At 34.2% G+C, this 17,928-nt stretch overlaps 1 protein-coding gene across 1 annotated transcript in view; it reads right to left on the bottom strand.

The window, feature by feature from the left end:
* PAWR (pro-apoptotic WT1 regulator) overlaps positions 1-17,928 on the bottom strand; it is a 118,039-nt gene that overhangs the window by 62,309 nt on the left and 37,802 nt on the right. The window lies entirely within an intron of this gene.

Genomic DNA, 17,928 nt, shown 5'->3' with positions numbered 1-17,928 from the left:
GTATGAGGAACATAATGAAGGGAATGCTAGCTTGCTAAGAAGCACATTCAAAGACAAGGTCTACAACGGGCAATACAGAAGAAAGCATCTGTCTGAGACAGAGTATTACAACATTAGGATACCCTGGAGAGGAAGTCCAGAGACAAAATGGAAAGGGCAAATTAAAGGAACAAGCAGGCTGAGATTCCAGAGAATGTTCAGGGTCTTCTGAAATGCAACAGATTGCTTATACCTGGCCCTCATCACATCAACCTATGGCAACTGGGGCCTGGGGAAACAGTACAAGAAAAATTGTGATACTGGGATACTACTATTGCTTTGAATCCAAACTGTTCTTGACTAACCCAGGAGACTACAGTCTTCTGCCAGAATACACAGGCTAACATTTCAGTTTGCAAGCAGGGTGAGATTTCAGAGCCTTCACAGTTCTTGACAGAGGTAAAGACTGGAAAGGCATATGCTTTGATCACCAAGGAACGTAAATAATAAATAGCCTGAGAAGTTAAGACTTTTCACTACATACCATGGAAAGCTGTCACAGTGCTACAATTCCTAGGAATATAAGTACAACACGATCAAAATTCTTCTTGGAAAACGAACCTGGTATAGCAATTCAGAGTATAGATTAACAGGAACAGGAACCAAAAGTTAAAAGACTAAACAACATAGTAGGCAATTTGATCCTATGAAAAATGATATATCCTAGGTGTAAAACAGAGTCAATGAAAGAAATCTAGTACAGGGCACAAAAGAAATAACTCCTAACTAGAAAAATAATCTGTCTTAGGAATTTTTAAAAAAATTTCTCAAAACAATAGACAGTGTCATGTTTAATGACAAAATACAAGCAAAATTTAAAAGTAAAATCAAACATAAGACATTGACGTCCACTACCAACATAAGAGATAACATCATTCTGTGACAGCTGATAAAATGAGGTAAGAAGAACAAGAGATTTCAACATTAGAAAGGAAGCAAAATTATTGTTATTTCTGAAGATATAATTTTATAACAAAACCTTAAAAATACTTTAGAGTTTTGAGAGTTCCTTAAGATAGTTTTTCAGTAAGTGTGCAAAAAACAGCTTCCCCAAATAACATCAATAGCTAGCTAAAAAATTAATAGCCATAAAATAAACTAAAAAACAGATAGTACCTATATGAAAAAAATTATAAAACTTTACTGAGGAATACAAATTGAAACTTACTCTTAAATTAAGAAAAACCTACTATTGTGAAGGGGTGCAAGATCCTGGATACTTTCTGGACAGCCCTCCAGAAAGTGTTTTATTGTAAAAACACAATAATGAAAAATATATGATAGAGGTCCTAAAGCAGAAAAGAGACTGAGGCCGGACACAGTGGCTCACATCTGTAATCCTAACACTTTGGGAGGCCAAGGCAGGAGGATTGCTTAAAGCCAGGATTTTGAGACCAACCTGAGCAAAAACAAAACCCCATCCCTACAAAAAATAGAAAAATTAACTGGGCATGGTGGCATGCGCCTGTAGTCCCAGCTACTCAGGAGGCTGAGACAGGAGGATCCCTGGAGCCCAGAAGATTGTGATGCAGAGTAAGCATGAAGATGCCACTGCACTCTAGCCTTGGCAACAGCACGAGACCCTGTCTCAAAAAAAAAGAAAAAAAAAAGAGAATGAAAGAGCATAGAAAGAATTTTAAATCAAGCAGTTCTTCAATATAGAACAGAGATAAGGGGTCAACCATTTAATGTAAGAAGCAGGAGTCCACGATCTGGAACGAATAAAGAGTGGTCTCATCTCTAGTCTTCTACTCTGTGAAAGCAATCATTCCTCATTCTTCAGCATCTGGACTGCAAAAATCCCTTGCCATAGGATTCAATGTCAGTAGTTTAATGTTAGAATTTTTAAATCATAGATTAGTGTAGACAGAAAGTAAAAGTTAAGGGAAGTATCCATAAACTCCCTGAGCAATGGGGTATTATTTTGTTCATCCTTGTTTTCATTTTCTGAGATGCAGCCCTTCAACACTAACCTTCTCCCTTTCCACTCCCTCAATAAATGTAGACTTCCTTACCAGCACATTTAAAAGAAAGAAAGAGGACAGGTAAGATGGCTCACACCTGTAATCCCAGCACTTTGGGAAGGTGAGGAGGGAAAATCCTCTTGAGGCCAGGAGTTCAAGACCAGCCTAGGCAACATGGCAAGACTTTACCTCTACAACAACAACAACAACAAAAAAAAAAAACCTAGAAAAAATAATTCTACACTTTGTATGGAACCAGAGAAGACCCTGTATAGCAAAAGAAATCTTAAGCAAAAACAACAAATTGGGAAGCATCAGTTTACCAGCCTTCAAGCTATAATAACAGCATGGTACTTCCTGAGCGGGTTGTTGATTTCTTGAAGCTTGGTGAATAAATTAAGTCTACTAGAAGTGATAAGCATGTTGCCAAGAAATGATCTGACTGACATGTGCTATGTCTTCTGCAGCAACATGGATGGAACCAGAGGTTTTCTTAATTCAAACAAGCCAGGTACAGAAAGCCAATCATCAAATGTTCTCACTCATTAATGGGTGCCAAAAAGTGTGTACACATTGGTCATAGAGAACAGAATGATAGATAATGGAGACACAAAAGAATGGAGGGGGGGGAGTTAGATAATGAGCCTTAACCCTAAAAAGCATTAACTTGACCACCATGTTATCTATGTTGGTAACAAAATTGCACGTGCAGTCCATAAATTTGTACAAAAACTAGAAAACAAATTTAAAAATAAAAAAATAAAATGTGCACGGATTTTTCCAGAAAGACAGCTATTCTAGAAAACCCAGGAATATCTTTGTAAGCTTATTTGTTAAAAAGTTGCTTGGTATTTTGGAACATGTCACTAACAGCAAAACTATTTATGATATTTCAGTCACTAATAAAGTACATTTTTATCTGTCCAAAAATATTGGAAGCCACTGTTCTATGTTTTACTAGTTCTAAGACTTTGAGGCAATAGACTGCACCATCACAATATTTGCATTACGACAGTATTTCAAATATGTTATGATAGAAAACATACCATATATTATACATATTCAATAGGTGTTTGCTGAACTAAATACTAGGATGTTTGGTGGAAAAACTAGGGTGATTTAACCAGATGACAAAAGACACTGAGGCTAAGCAGGCACTGGAATGTGAAGTCATAAATACAAAGAAACCAGCTAACCATCACAATTTCTTGAACAAAATGACATAATGTACTCCCCTTTTGAAAGACCAACCTTACAGTAATACATACATTAAAAATGAAATAAACTTAACCTAGTAATCTTAAAGGTAGTAGCTTCCTATTACTAAAATTTCTATTACTATAGATCAAAGGTTTTTAATATATCCAAAAATTATACAAGTTCACAGCCTGAAATAACTAAAAAGAATTCATTTCACAGTAGCTTTTTCCTATCAATTTTATAAAACAATCCCACAAAATTCAGAAGTTCAGAAAAATCAATATACCATTTGCCTATTTTAAATGCAATTTGTATTAACACATTTTTAAGTGATTCTAATATATGGAGAACAGTTTATTCCATAGAACTTTTTAATTAATAAGAATTTTTGGACAGTAGGAATAAACCTAAGCACAAATGACAATCATCACTTACAGCTATAATTTATCTAAATCATGCATACTGAAGTAAACAAGAAAATGCAGTTTTAAAAAACATTTCAATTTAAACATTTAAAATTAATAAAATTAAATTTTAATAAAATACATGCTTAAGCCAAGTTTTGATATTTTCACAGTTTAAAATCTATGATATACTTTCTAATTCTTGGAAAAGTTCAACTAGATATTGCTTCACATTCCTTTCTCTTTTTTCACATTTGTTCTCCTCCATAAGTAATGAGTCTTACCAATGAACATGACAACTAATTCATCTCCAAACAGACAATACTGACAACAGTTCATAAAATCCTTTAAATGATACTGACATTCCTATTATGCTCATTCCTTTACTTTTCAGAATCCTTAAAAAAATTAATGTCAATCTCTTCTATCCAAATGCTTGTTTACCTAATATATGCACATCTGATTTTAATTTAAAGAGTCCATACAAATTCCTAAAGTGTTTTAGTTTTTCAACAAATATTTGCAAATATAAACAATTCTCTACAAAGTTCTAACAAACTAAGGGAAATAGGGCTACTTTTTTTTAATATAAATCAAAATGAGTAACAGAACTACAACAGAACTAAAATGAAATGCAAATGTTAAACAGTTAAGTAAGTTCAATTACATTTTAATACAATATATCATATAAATATGGTTCAAAAAGCATGACTGCCCATTGCATCTAAAAGACAATCAAGTAAACGATCTTAGCAAAGCTTTTAAGGGAAACAACAACAAAAAAAAGAATTAAAGCTCCATAACAGGGGGGAAAAAAATCTGTTTGGGATCTCACAATTCAAACCATGAATGTGGATTAAGTGTCTGTGCTTTCCAAAGTTAAAGTTACTATATCCATGAAAGGTACTAGGGGAGTTAAGAAAGATTCCACTCATTTTCTTGAGGGAGACCATGTCAATCCTATCAGAACTGCTGCTTCTTTATCTGCCTCCTTCTGTGGTAATACCATTCTCATCCTCCATTTAGTCCTCTATCTAGCATACACTATTCTGTCATCACTCAATCTCTGCCTAGCTTTTCCTCACTTTCTATTACTGCTCCTAAGCCAAAATTTATTTAGAAATGTTTAAACAAGCAAAAAAATTCCAACATAAGGAAAATTGAAGTAAGATCAAATTAATAAGCGTCTCTATGTGAAAAGAAATGGGCAAAGTGAACAAATGGCATCTCTGTTCTAACTGGATAGCAGAAAAAAGCTATCACATATGTATGTTACAATGAATGAAAAACTGCTACACACACACACCCCGCCCTACATTAGAAAATCTGGGAACTAAGTGAATAAATTAAAATCTGTGAATTTTCAAGACTAATTATTAAACATCCTGATTAACTTTGTAAATTAGCAACCAATCTGATTTATCACACTGAATTAGTTACGCTTTATAACAACTTGGTAATATATTCATTGTAGTATTTTGATTTCATGGATTTAAAAGCTGAGTCAGCAGCCCCTGGGCAACACTGTGAGACCCTGTCTCTACAAAAAATTAAAAAAATTAGCCAGGTACGGTGATCCACACCACTGTAATCCCAGCTACTGAGGAGGCTGAGGCACGGGGATAGCTTGACGCCAGGAGTTTGAAGCTGCAGTGAGCTATGATCAGGTTCTCTAGCCTGGGTGGCAGAGCAAGACCCAGTCTTTGAAAAAACAAAAACAAACAAAGGCTGAGTCAGCAAAACATAAAAATTAGTATTTTGGACAAAAAAGAAATCTTACTTATAAAAAATCTGAAAATCTAACCCTCCAAACCAGAAAATGAAAACATACAGAATTTCATTCTTATACAGTTTTAAAGCCCTTTCCACACCATTAAAATTCTATAAGCAATACTATCGGATATAACTTAGCCATGGTCCATGGTTGGTATCCAACCATACTACCTCTTCCTGGGATCCTCTCAGATTTAAGGGCTAAACAATGTCAAGTTCTCTAATTAGCAATATTCATGAATAGAGAAACAGGACTCTCACTCATCTGTTTCAACAAATAATAATAAACTTTAGTTAAGTACTTTTTAACAAAAATATTGTTCCTAATTACAAAATTAATTACATTACAAAAAACCTTAAAAACAGAAAAAATAAAAATCAATCTTAATCTTAAACAGTTACCACTGTGGTACAAATCTTTCTACTAGAACTTTTTTTCTCAATTCAGATAACTGTGGATATCCTGTTCTGAAATGTACTTAGATCATCTTTTCATTTGGAACAAAAATTTTGGTAGCTGCATAGCATTGTATTAGATCATGAATACAGCCTGATTTGTTTAATCATGTCTGTGTCATGGAACATCTAAGTTAAATAGCCTTTCATGTAAATTTTTGTGTAGGTTTTTTTTTTTTTTTTTTTGAGAAAAAGTCTTATTCTGTTGCCCTGGCTAGAGTATAGTGGCAACATCATAGCTCACTGCAACCTAAACTCCTGGGCTCATGTGATCCGCATGCCTCAGACTGCTGAGTAGCTAGGACTACAAGCACAAACCACCACACCAGCTAATTTTTCTATTTATAGAGATGGGGTCTCACTCTTGCTCAGGCTGGTCTCGAACTCCTAACCTCAAATGATTCTCCCACCTTGGCCTCTCAGAGTGCTAAGGTTATAGGTATGAGCCACCCCACCCGGCCAAAATTTTAAGGTTCTTTAAAGATACTGCCAAATTTCTCCCAGAAAGGTTGTGTATGGTTGGTCTCACCCCTATTTTTAATAATGGTTTCATTGAATCCTAGTTATTAGCAAGATGAACTTTTGTCATATTTTTATTGGCATTACAAATTTCTTTATGAATTTTTACTTTCTTCACTAATGTCATCTTGTCAATTTTTATATTGGTTTATTCCTTTTCTTAGTATTTCTAAACTTTTGAGATTTTTCTTTTTTATGCTAAGAAAAGGTTTTTCCCACTCTAACATCTAGTAAACACATATTTCCTAATTTTTACTATCTTATTTTAACTTATCCCATATTTAATTTGTCATATAGTAAGTTGGAATCTATGGGTTTCTCCTTTGATAGCAAGCAACTATTCTAGCCAAGTACTCAGAATCATCTGGGGCTACAGCACTGACAGTGGGTTGCATGAATTATGGCTCCTATGGGAGTAGCACTGCCTACACCTTCTTTCTGGGTTCATACCCGGGGGCTCTAAATCTATCTTCTCACCATTAATTCAAAATGCTACTTTTGAAAACTATATAACATTTTTAGCCTTCAATTCTGTACCACGATATTAATATTTGAGCCACCTTATTTTTATCACTATAAATTAATAATATCAAGCAGCTCCCTTCTTTTTATCCATTTTTAAAATTCTTAGCCTATCCCAGTCAATAGATTTTCTTAATAGAATACTTATTTCAATACATTTCAATTCATGTATAAATTATTTGGATAAAACTACTGACATTTACTAGTAGTGTGACCTTACAAAATAGGGACCATAGTGGTACCCACATTAATAGGGCTATTGCTGAAGAGGTTACCAATGACTTAGAACTAAGGAAATGAAAGTAAATATAGGCATGGCTAGACTTATAGCAAACAAGTAGAATCTGACCGGATTGAGGAGAGGCAAAAGCAGAAAAAAGACAGCAGTAACAAGATGACATCTACTTTACTAGCTCGTGACGTTATACATGTAGGTAGAAAATTTAAGAGGGGAAATGATGGAGTTTGGTATTGAACATTTGAAATACTGGTGGGATATACAAGATAAAACAAAGGGCCAGAGGTACAGAAGAAAGGATAAACTTCTTCCACTAAAAATGCAAGGAAAGCTCTTAAGATGAATTTAAGCACAGGTAAGTTAGAAAATACAGGCAAACAAAAACTCGGGGAGTTCTAACTGAGCATTCTCCAGTTTATCTGAGAAGTAATTGTGCTCCTCTGCTGACAATCATGGGTAGCAGAAGTTTAGGATAAGGTAATGAGCATGAGGCAGATTAAAAGTTTAAAACAGATATTGTAGGAAACATAATAATAAATGAAATAAATATATGTAAAAGGATTTCCACATAAGTGCTGAAGGTCTGGCTCAGAATGCAGACTCTAAGACCTCAAATGGCACTAATATGTAATAATATTAGCTAATTTAAAGAGTATTACTGCTATGAATTAAATTCTACTATGAAAACTTCCTCATCAATAATTTCAGCAAACTGTCTAATTACTTTTGGAATGAATAATATGGAGGGATATCCCATGTCCCTTAATTGTTCTAACAGGTGACTCAGAAACAAATTTTGACAAGCAGGATATTAACTGTGCAATTACATTTGAACATAACTTTATTGATATTTTACACCTATATTTGACTTTTTCTCCCTACTAGAATTTTTTTTCTTCTGTTACTAAACTTAGTAAGGAAAACTCTAGGATCATACTACTTTTAGATGAAAATTCTTTCCTCAGTTTTATATTATAAACTCTTTCATTATCCACCACGCCATCTCAACCTAATTAGACTTGTTTTAATACTTAACAGTTGGGAGTAGGAGGCCTAAGTATTTATAACATAAAAATTCTTCAACACGAGTCACACAAACAATGCTAGGAAAACAAAGTAAGCACTAGTATAAGGAAAAAGATTATCTTCAGAAGAAACTATCAAAACAGGCAAATACTTAAAATACATTTTATCTTAAGTATATCAATGATGGCTTTTAAACAAGCTTAGTGTTAAGGTTAGAAAAATAAACAGTGCTCTCTTCACTTCAGTAACTCACAAATTATTGATTACACCTCTAGAGAATCAATAATATGAATAAAAAAGAAACCTAAAATACCTATTTTTTTTGCTTTTGACTATGATATTTAATTAGTCCAGTATTCACAGCCTTTCTTCAGCTACCTTGATCTGGTCCCTCTAAAGAAGATTTACATTCTTGTTTAAATCTCCTTGTCCCTTGGGCTTCTACGCAAATCCTCTCCCTCTAAAAATAATTTAAATTTATCATATAAATCTTTCATACCAATATATACTTCCATTTTTAAGAACTGTTGCCCTCACAAGAAATTAAAAGTTTATATCTATATAAAACAAACTAAAACTGACCTTGAATGTAAACTAACATTTAGCACAAAGGCTGGCACATATCATAGGTACTTAAGAAATATCAAGAAAATAAATGAATAACTTTACAAGTTAACTACTTTAGCCTACAGCCTGCTCCCCATCCACCAAGGGAAAGACTCCTCATTTTCTTTCCTTAGGACTCCCTTAGTGCTAAATCTTCCATTTCTCTCCCATCCCTCCACCTCAAGGCTCAAGGATTCAGTCTTTGCTATATCTTCTTCCTCTATCCCAGGTCTGCAGTCATACTGTAACCTAAGTAGGCAATTCAACCTTTATGACCATGAGAGATTCTGTCTCCTCAAGCTCATTAATACTTTGGATGCACACACTTCTAGCAGGTAGAAGAGAAAGGAGCCAGAAGAAAACTGATTAGTTGGGAGCACAGAGATTCAGATTAAAGAAATTTAATCCTAAAATAGTTTGATGGAGTAGGAGTTTGTAAGTATATGTGTATATATTATCTGAGAGTCTGAGGTTAGGGGAATAACTAAATCGTATATTCTATTACATTGGCAGTGGCTAGAAACTAAAAAAAGTGAACAGAGAACTAAAAATTTAATCCTTATTTTATCTAATTACCATACAACACACCCATCATTAAATGTTAGATTCATTTAACTTTCATTAGATAACATTAAGTGGTATTTGTACCCTTAATTCTCCGGTTTTGTTAATTATACAGAAAGGCAGTTAACTCTGATATATATTTTTTTAATTTTTAAGAAAACACTATTCATATTAACTCAAATATACGGACAATAACAATAGCAGCTAACAACTGCATAGCACTTGTGTGCCAGGACTATTCTAAGTGCTTTTCAGAGCATAACTCTTTTAATCTTCACAACGACCATATGAGATAGGTACTATTATTATCATCCCTATTTACAGATTTGAAAGAAGTTAAGTAACCTGCCTAAAGTTACACAGCTAACAAATGATAGAACTGTGATTTGAACTTAAGACAATCTGGCTAGAGAGCCTATGCTCTTAACCATTAGGCCACATTTACTATTTTATGATAACTGGCATGTTCTCTACTTTTAGTGATACCAACAAGATCTCAAATACAGTCAATATTTTATGCAATGTTTATTAATAGGATTAAGAAAGTCAAATGATTTGCCAAGGGAAGCTGCATAACAATTCCTTTCATGATCATTGTGAAGAATCACAAATATTTATTTGAATGCTACAAGAAGAACTGGGATGGAAGAAAAATGGAAATATGTATTTCACTGGATCTAAGATGCCAATGATTGAAAATATATCACTATTCTATATAGTACTGAAAAAGCAAACTCTGCCAAACTATAATGTTATCATTTCTAAATATACCAGGATATAAAAAGTAAACAAAAATATTACTAAGTCAATGAACTACAGTCACTTACCTAAGACACCTTCAATATATGCTTGCCTAATATTAATAGATGAGACTATGTAAAAGAAAATTAGCATTTTTCAAAATCTGCTACATCATTCTGGGAATCCATATATTTGAAAGAAATAAAGGACTTGAGAACTGTCTAAGATTGAAATGTAAATTGTAATTGTAGAAAACTTTAAAACAAGAAGAAAAATTGGTTTACCAAATATATGCCTAGATTAGGGCATAGGTATTTATTTGCTATTGCTGCCATAGCAAAATACCACAGACTGGGTGGGTTAAAGTACTCAGATTTCTTTTCTCACAGTTCTGGAGGCTAGAAGTCCAAGATCAATGGTGCTGGCAGGTCTGATTTCTCCTGAGGCCTCTCTCCTCACCTTACTGATCTTCATCTGGCCTTTTCTTTGTGTACATGCATCCCTAGGTATGGGGGGGTGGGGCTGTGTGTGTGTGTATGTGTCTTACCGCCCCAACTCTCCTTATAAGGACACCAATCATACTGGATTAGGGGCCTACTCTCACAACCTCATCTATCCTTAATTAACTACTTAAAGGCCATATCTCCAAATACAGTCAGTATTGGGGGTTAGGGCTTCAACATACGAATTTGGGAGACAGCACTTAGTCTATAACAACATATGACTGCTGATTTTATTGGAATCAAATACAAAACACCTAAAATATGGGAGATAAAACATCATATCTATTATAGCAAGCTACTGTTGAGGTAATAGTATTCAATACAAACTCATTTCTACATTAGAATCAACAACTCAAAAATAACACAAAACAGACCAGCTCTTCATTTGAGGCTAAAATAAATCACCATCTAGGATTTTTGAATATTGTTTAAGGCTCAAGAAAATATCCTTATTTTTGGTTCTTGCTACATTCCTATACTAGAATCAATTCACATTTTGCATTACAAAAAGGCAAATCTTGCTTTCAGGCACTTTTTGCATACTTATAGTCTACATTATTTAACAATAAAAATCACTGTTTATCTTTTACTCACCAGCACCTTGCAAAGTGCCTGGCATATAGTAGCAGCTCAATAAATGTCAGAGGGGGAAAGGAAAGAGGAAAGGAGGGAGAATGGGAGGGAAGTGAGAAGACAGAAGGAAGTTAGATATTTATCAATTCAGGGTACAGCACTCTTAATTCTTACCTGCTTTAGTTTGGTACCCTGCAGATTTGAACCAAAATACTTAACATTCAAAGAATGAAAATATAATAACAAATTTAAGGTGTAACACAAACTTCAGTTGGTTCTTGGCTTCATGTCACAGCTCATAAAAGTCTAATAGAAAGCAAGAAAATCTTCTCAACGAAATGTACAGCTCCCTCAAATGAGCATTTAAATGCTATTTGAAAGCAGAAATATAGTTTAAAAAAACCTTTCAAAGCCTATGTAAGTGTCAGAAAATCTACTAATACAACTTTAAAGCCAGCTAATTCTGACAGTTCAACAAGAAATTTTTACAAAATTTTATCCCTGGATGGGCACAATGTCTCATGCCTGTAATCCTAGCACTCTGAGAAGCCAAGATGGGAGGATCTCTTGAGGTCAGGAGTTCGAGACAAGCCTGAGCAAAAGAAAGACCCCATCTCTATAAAAGATAGAAAAACTAGCTGGGCATGGTCTCTACAAAAAAATAGAAAAATTAGCCAGGCATGGTGGCCCATGCCTATAGTCTCAACTACTTAGGAGGCTGAGGCAGGAGGATCACTTGAGCCCAGGAATTTGAGGTTGTAGTGAGCTATATGATGCCACAGCACTCTAGCCAGGATGACAAAGGAAGACTCTGTCTCAAAAAAATAAAAAAAATAAATTTTATATCCCTACCCCAAAAGCTTCATAAAATATAGCAGTTACATACATAACTACTATAAATCCTAGATGTTCAGAAACCAATCACTAAGTAGTCAGCTCATTGAGGGTTTCTTTATATTTGTGGCTCCAATCTACAAAAGAAAAAGTAGAAGCAGAGTAAGCTGGAGCTCCATGAAAAGAGATATTTTTAAATGGCTACCTGCTAGTTTTCAACTGTCAAGGAATATCAATATTTTACATAGCAAAAAGAAAGCAGTATGTAAATGTTTGGTTAGAATCTTAATCATTAGAAAAAGATTTCAACAGCCCTGGACTAAGTAACAGCTACATGAACGAAAATGGATTATTTTCAGTCTACTATTTGATTTGTGTTCATGCCTCTCTATAAATTCATACAATTTGGTATAAAGCAAATGGTAAGACAAAAATACTACTTTCTTGATTCAGATGTGTCAAATCAAACATTAACATACAACAGTTACTCAGAAGGGAAAACATTCCTTCAGTATAAATGTGCTTATTATGTGGTTTCTCTTCTTTGTAACTGAAATTTAAGATTTATTTAAATTGCCAAATTCTCCTATCACTGGGTTTTAGTTTATTTTAAAAGGATCCTAAGTTCGTGATCTCATATGTCAGAAGGACAGAACTTTTACAATGAGGAAGACAGAAAACAAAATGTCTACAGGAAGTAAATAAATTTTGTTTCAATTCTGAGATTTATTGAAAAATGTGCTTGTGTAACATATTTTTCAAAGCCTTTTGAATAATCATAATATGCCTTTTCCATTACATAATTTAGATCAAATTATATGCCTAACAATTACAACCATGAAGTATCATTTACATACCTTTTTTCAGTGTTCAGAACACATTTACCGTTGACCAAATCACTAAGTGCAGGATATAAATAGGACACTAGATAAAAATCATATTTCTCCATACTCCGGTTGTTTTCCTAGTCCCTTTATCAAAAAACCAATATTTAAATAGTACCTTGCTTCAGAAAGTTTAAAAAAAAAAAAAATAACCTTACTTATATCAATGATTCCCTTAATAAGAAGCTTGGTGTTCTTTAATTTTGTTTGCAAAAATATTTTCAATTTAAAGATTAAAAATCCATGGTAAAGAAAAGACAACTTTACCTGAGGTCCGAACTGAAACTAGAATTTAAAATTTCCTTAGACTCCAAACAGATTTGAGTTTACATGTCCTAATCCTGATCCTGTCCCAATTCTGAAATAAGGATGAGAGTTTCCAAACAGCACATTAACAGTACAGTGAACTCACAGACAACTCAAAAGACAGTTTGAGGGAAACAAAATACTTTTAGGATCTATGGAATACTATAGGAACCACTAGCTCAGGACAGTTCAGTCTCAAAATTAGATCCTGTTATATTCCTTTCTATGCTATCATATTTTTGCAATACTGAGTGTGTAATTAAGAAACAAAAAAGAAAGAACCATGCTCCCTCCAACCCCCAAATCAATGTGGAATAAGAAATGAGGGTATAGGTTCCAATCAGATTCCAAGGTTTAACAAGTTGCACGGTACCCAAGAGATGTACACATCCCATTAGAAATTTTGGCTACTTAAGAATGAAATAAAAATATTTCTTCAAATAATTCATATATCTTATTTATTCAAATGGCCACTAAGTTGATAGGATATAAACAGAAATGTCTGTTGAGGCCGGATGCGGTGGCTCACGCCTGTGATCCTAGCTCTCTGGGAGGCCGAGGCGGGCGGATTGCTCGAGGTCAGGAGTTCGAAACCAGCCTGAGCAAGAGCGAGACCCCGTCTCTACTATAAATAGAAAGAAATTAATTGGCCAACTAATATATATACAAAAAATTAGCCGGGCATGGTGGCGAATGCCTGTAGTCCCAGCTACTTGGGAGGCTAAGGCAGGAGGATTGCTTGAGCCAGGAGTTTGAGGCTGCTGTGAGCTAGGCTGACGCCACGGCACTCACTCTAGCCTGGGCAACAAAGCGAGACTCTGTCTCAAAAAAAAAAAAAAAAAGATTTAATTAGCACATAATGACAAAAAATGTGTAAGTAACAGAATGAAAGATGACCACTAAATTTTAGAATATAGAAAGCAGATGTACAATTGCTATTTAGCTGAGCTGAGATTTCAGAACACTGAAATCTATACGCCAACCAAAAAAAGGAAAAAAATTATTCCAAGGAATTGGACAAAAGGCTTAGGAACTGGAAATATCAGAAGACCCTAGGCAAGGGGAAACAGTGGACAAAACCTGAAGGAATGGTTAAAAAGTCTATATAGGAAGAAATAATTCTATTTCCTCACCCAGGCTATTATCCCATCCCCATGTTATTATTATGGCTTATTCTCTGCAAATACTGAACCAAAGACATGCCTGACTCTGAGACATCAGTAATAATCAAGGGTGGAGGTGAGCAACGAACCATACAAGAAACAAGAAGTGTCTATATATAAAATAGTGGCATTTCCAGTTCCCTTTCCTCACGTGGATCTCAAAACACTAAAATGAAAAAAGTATAATAAATATTCCCTGTATTTTTAGATTTATCAGATTTACTATGTATAGTAAATATTTATAATGGTTCCTGTCCACCAAAAAGCTATATTTTACCATCAAATAAAAAGATTTACTATGTTCAAGTTTTATATAAAAAGAGAGAAAAAGGAGAAAGGGATTTATTTTCAGAGGCTAAATGATCATCCTGTCAGGGATGCTTTAAGCAATAAACAGAGGTAATTCAATAAAATCTTAGGTAGTACACATAACAAAATGGTTATGTAGTTATTTTAATACATATTAGAAAAAACATAGCTAGGATATTTAACCTGTAATTTCACAGATACTGTTTAGCCAATAATAAAAAATAAAAAATGTTTAATTAATATTAACACAAGCATTTTGTAGAAATGGTAACTGTATGTGCATGTCTAAACTTTGAGGAATACTACTGTAGAGACAATTACTAAATTAAGTGGTAAAGTTAAGGCCAGATAAACTATCATTTCTTCAAACATCAAGGATTCCTTCTTCAAATGTGATTGTAGAAACTTTTTTAAATTTACACACTTTGGGAAGCAAATGTTTTTTGGAATTTATATTGACATAATGTAGGTTAACCAAAGATATGCTTTTTCAGGGACATTTTCCCCAAGACATTAAGTAAAAGTAATTCTTTGAGCTATGACAATTTAAAGTTCTAAAAACAGTCTAATAGACTAGATAAAAAAATAAGAAAGCACTTAGATAAGACAGAAAAGACTATAACTAGCAGTTATATTGATAGACACTACCATTTTTTGAGCTTCTACTATGTGCTAGGCAGAGTTAGATAATCAAAACAGGTATTCTTTACACAAAATCTTCCTTTCACAGATTAAAAATCTATGACTAAGAAATTAAGTCATTTACTTGTGGTTCCAGTCATGGGGAAGGTAAAGTCAAAGGGGGAAAAAATGTGACCTAAGGGTAAAAAATCCTTTGGTAACCAAGTATCACAATCAAATTCCTGATAAATTTTATATCATTCCTATGATTCCTGAACATCCTTATAAAATCCATAAAGTAAATAAATTGACTTAAGACTGGTAGGTAAACAGATGGCAAATAAATTCAATTTGGTACATTTAACATTCCAAGAAGGTATTATGCCCAGGAAAAAACTCATGAATTTGATAGGACAGATTCATTATTAAGTTCACCTTATCCTAGCTGAGGACTTAATTACATTGCTGGTTCAGTCAATGAAGAATCACAGCAAAAAGAATACTTAAAACTTCTTTTTTCGTTTTTGAGACAAGGTCTTGCTCTAGTCTCCTGGGCTACAGTGCAGTGCTGTCATCATAGCTCACTGCAACCTCAAACTCCTGGACTCAAGCAATCCTCCTGCCTCAACCTCTCGAATAGCTGAGACTATAGGTGGTGTGTATGTACCACCACGCTCAGCCAATTTTTCTTTTTTTTTTTTTTTTTTATAGAGACAGGGTCTCACCCTTACCCAGGCTAGTCTCGAACTCCTGGGCTCAAGAGATTCTACTGCTTCCCAAAGTGCTAGGATTACTTTAAGCCACCATGCTTGGCCCCAAAACTTCTTAAACGAACACATTTCCACTTTTCAATTAAACAATGACAGAAGTTATTGAGCAACCTAAAAACAGCCACAAAAAAACAACACACAAAAAACTTGACTATATGCTTTATACTTTCATGATTTGTGTTCTTAAAAAGTCAAAGGACATTTAGCGATTAAACTTAAATTCTCTCGTTTTCAGAAATCCTCCTACACTTGCATGATCATAAAAAGCAGTAACTTTGAGAAACTACAGGGAGACTCTACTAATCATGCTTTTAAAATATGCTTTTAATTTCTCTGACTACTAAAAGCTATAATAATGTCACTTGGAAAACAGAAGGCTGAGTGAGCATCTGAGGGTAAAAGGAATGTTTTCACAGGCACAGTTGGTAAATACCACTGGCTCTAGCTGAACATTCTTCCTTAACTGGAAGCCAATCACAATTTAACTTTAAAAATCTCCTTGTTACACAGAGCAATGAAAAGCCATATTATCTTAATTATTCCTTCACATAAAACTCAAGTGTTGAGCTAATACAGGGGGTCCTCAAACTTTTTAAACAGGGGGCCTATTCACTGTCCCTCAGACTATTGGAGAGTGTGCACTGTGGGCCAGGGACAAGTCAGCAGCGACAAAAACATCCAGAGGGCCAGATAAATGTGCTAGGCCGGCCGTAGTTTGAGGACGCCTGAAGAACCAACCATCAGCATCCATTTCTTTTTACTTTGTTTCTAAATGAGTCCATAAGGAGAGCTCAGACTTAGTGGAACTAGTCAACGGGCTCAGATGTTAGTCTAATAGGTATACTACAAAAGATAAACTTTCATACTGCATGCTTTCATATGCAACTTTCAATTTGCAAATTACCATAAAAGTGCTTTATGGAAAGAATAACAACTTATGGAACCCAATATAAAACTTTAATGTCAAAGCAGTCTTCACTGTATTATAGCACAGCAGTGTGAATAAGGCCAGGATAATGGGAAGTAATAATTCTATTACTATGCATTCTATTACAAATGCATCCTATAGTAATAAATCTGCAGTAAGTAAATCTACCTGGGTACTAGAATAAATGACCTTGAACAGAAAGAATAGGTACCTGGGAAATGCATAAGCATAACCACATGAAATAAATTTTTTAAATTTTAAACAAAGCAAAATATTGTATTTCTGAAATGTAAAGTATTTTTCTTCACACTTAAATTTTTACTCTAAGTGACTAAATTAAGAAAACACCATAAACATGGACAATTCAGAGAAGAATACAAATACCCAGTAAATATGTATAATAAATATATACAATCTCCAAGAAAAGTAAATTATAACCAAAAGAGAATTGGCTCAAAAAATTATGGAACATAATTTGCATTTGAAGCGGCCCTTACAAACCTAAATCCTACACTGCATGTCTTAGTTGTCCATATCTCAGCTCAATCTCTCCAAATATAGCGCCTCATCAGGTATTTCAGTTTAGATCTGGCCAGAGCACCAGTCTATTCTCATATCCAGGATGCACCAGTAAAACAAACTCAAGTGACAAAGAGAAAACCAAGTAAGAAAGGAAAGGAATAATTCTAATGCTTAAGTCCCTTGGTCCCTCCTATAGTGGATTTCTGAACCATTTGTAAGGCACTGATACAATCAGTATTTACAATCTATGCCACAAAAGGGAAGAAGAGGAAACAATCCAGTATTCATCAACCAACCACTGAATGGATAAACAAATGTGTTATAGACATACAATGGAATATTATTCAGCTCCAGTAAGGAAGGAAATTTTTACACATGCTACATACAACATGGATGAACCTTCGAAGACATTATGCTTAATGAAATAAGCCAGTCACAAAAGGACAAATATTATAGGGTTCCA

This window comes from Microcebus murinus, chromosome 10 (genome assembly GCF_040939455.1).
Source record: "Microcebus murinus isolate Inina chromosome 10, M.murinus_Inina_mat1.0, whole genome shotgun sequence".
Classification (NCBI taxonomy): domain Eukaryota; kingdom Metazoa; phylum Chordata; class Mammalia; order Primates; family Cheirogaleidae; genus Microcebus; species Microcebus murinus.
Note: the sequence above shows the minus strand (reverse complement) of the source record. Positions and strands in the feature narration are given on the sequence as shown.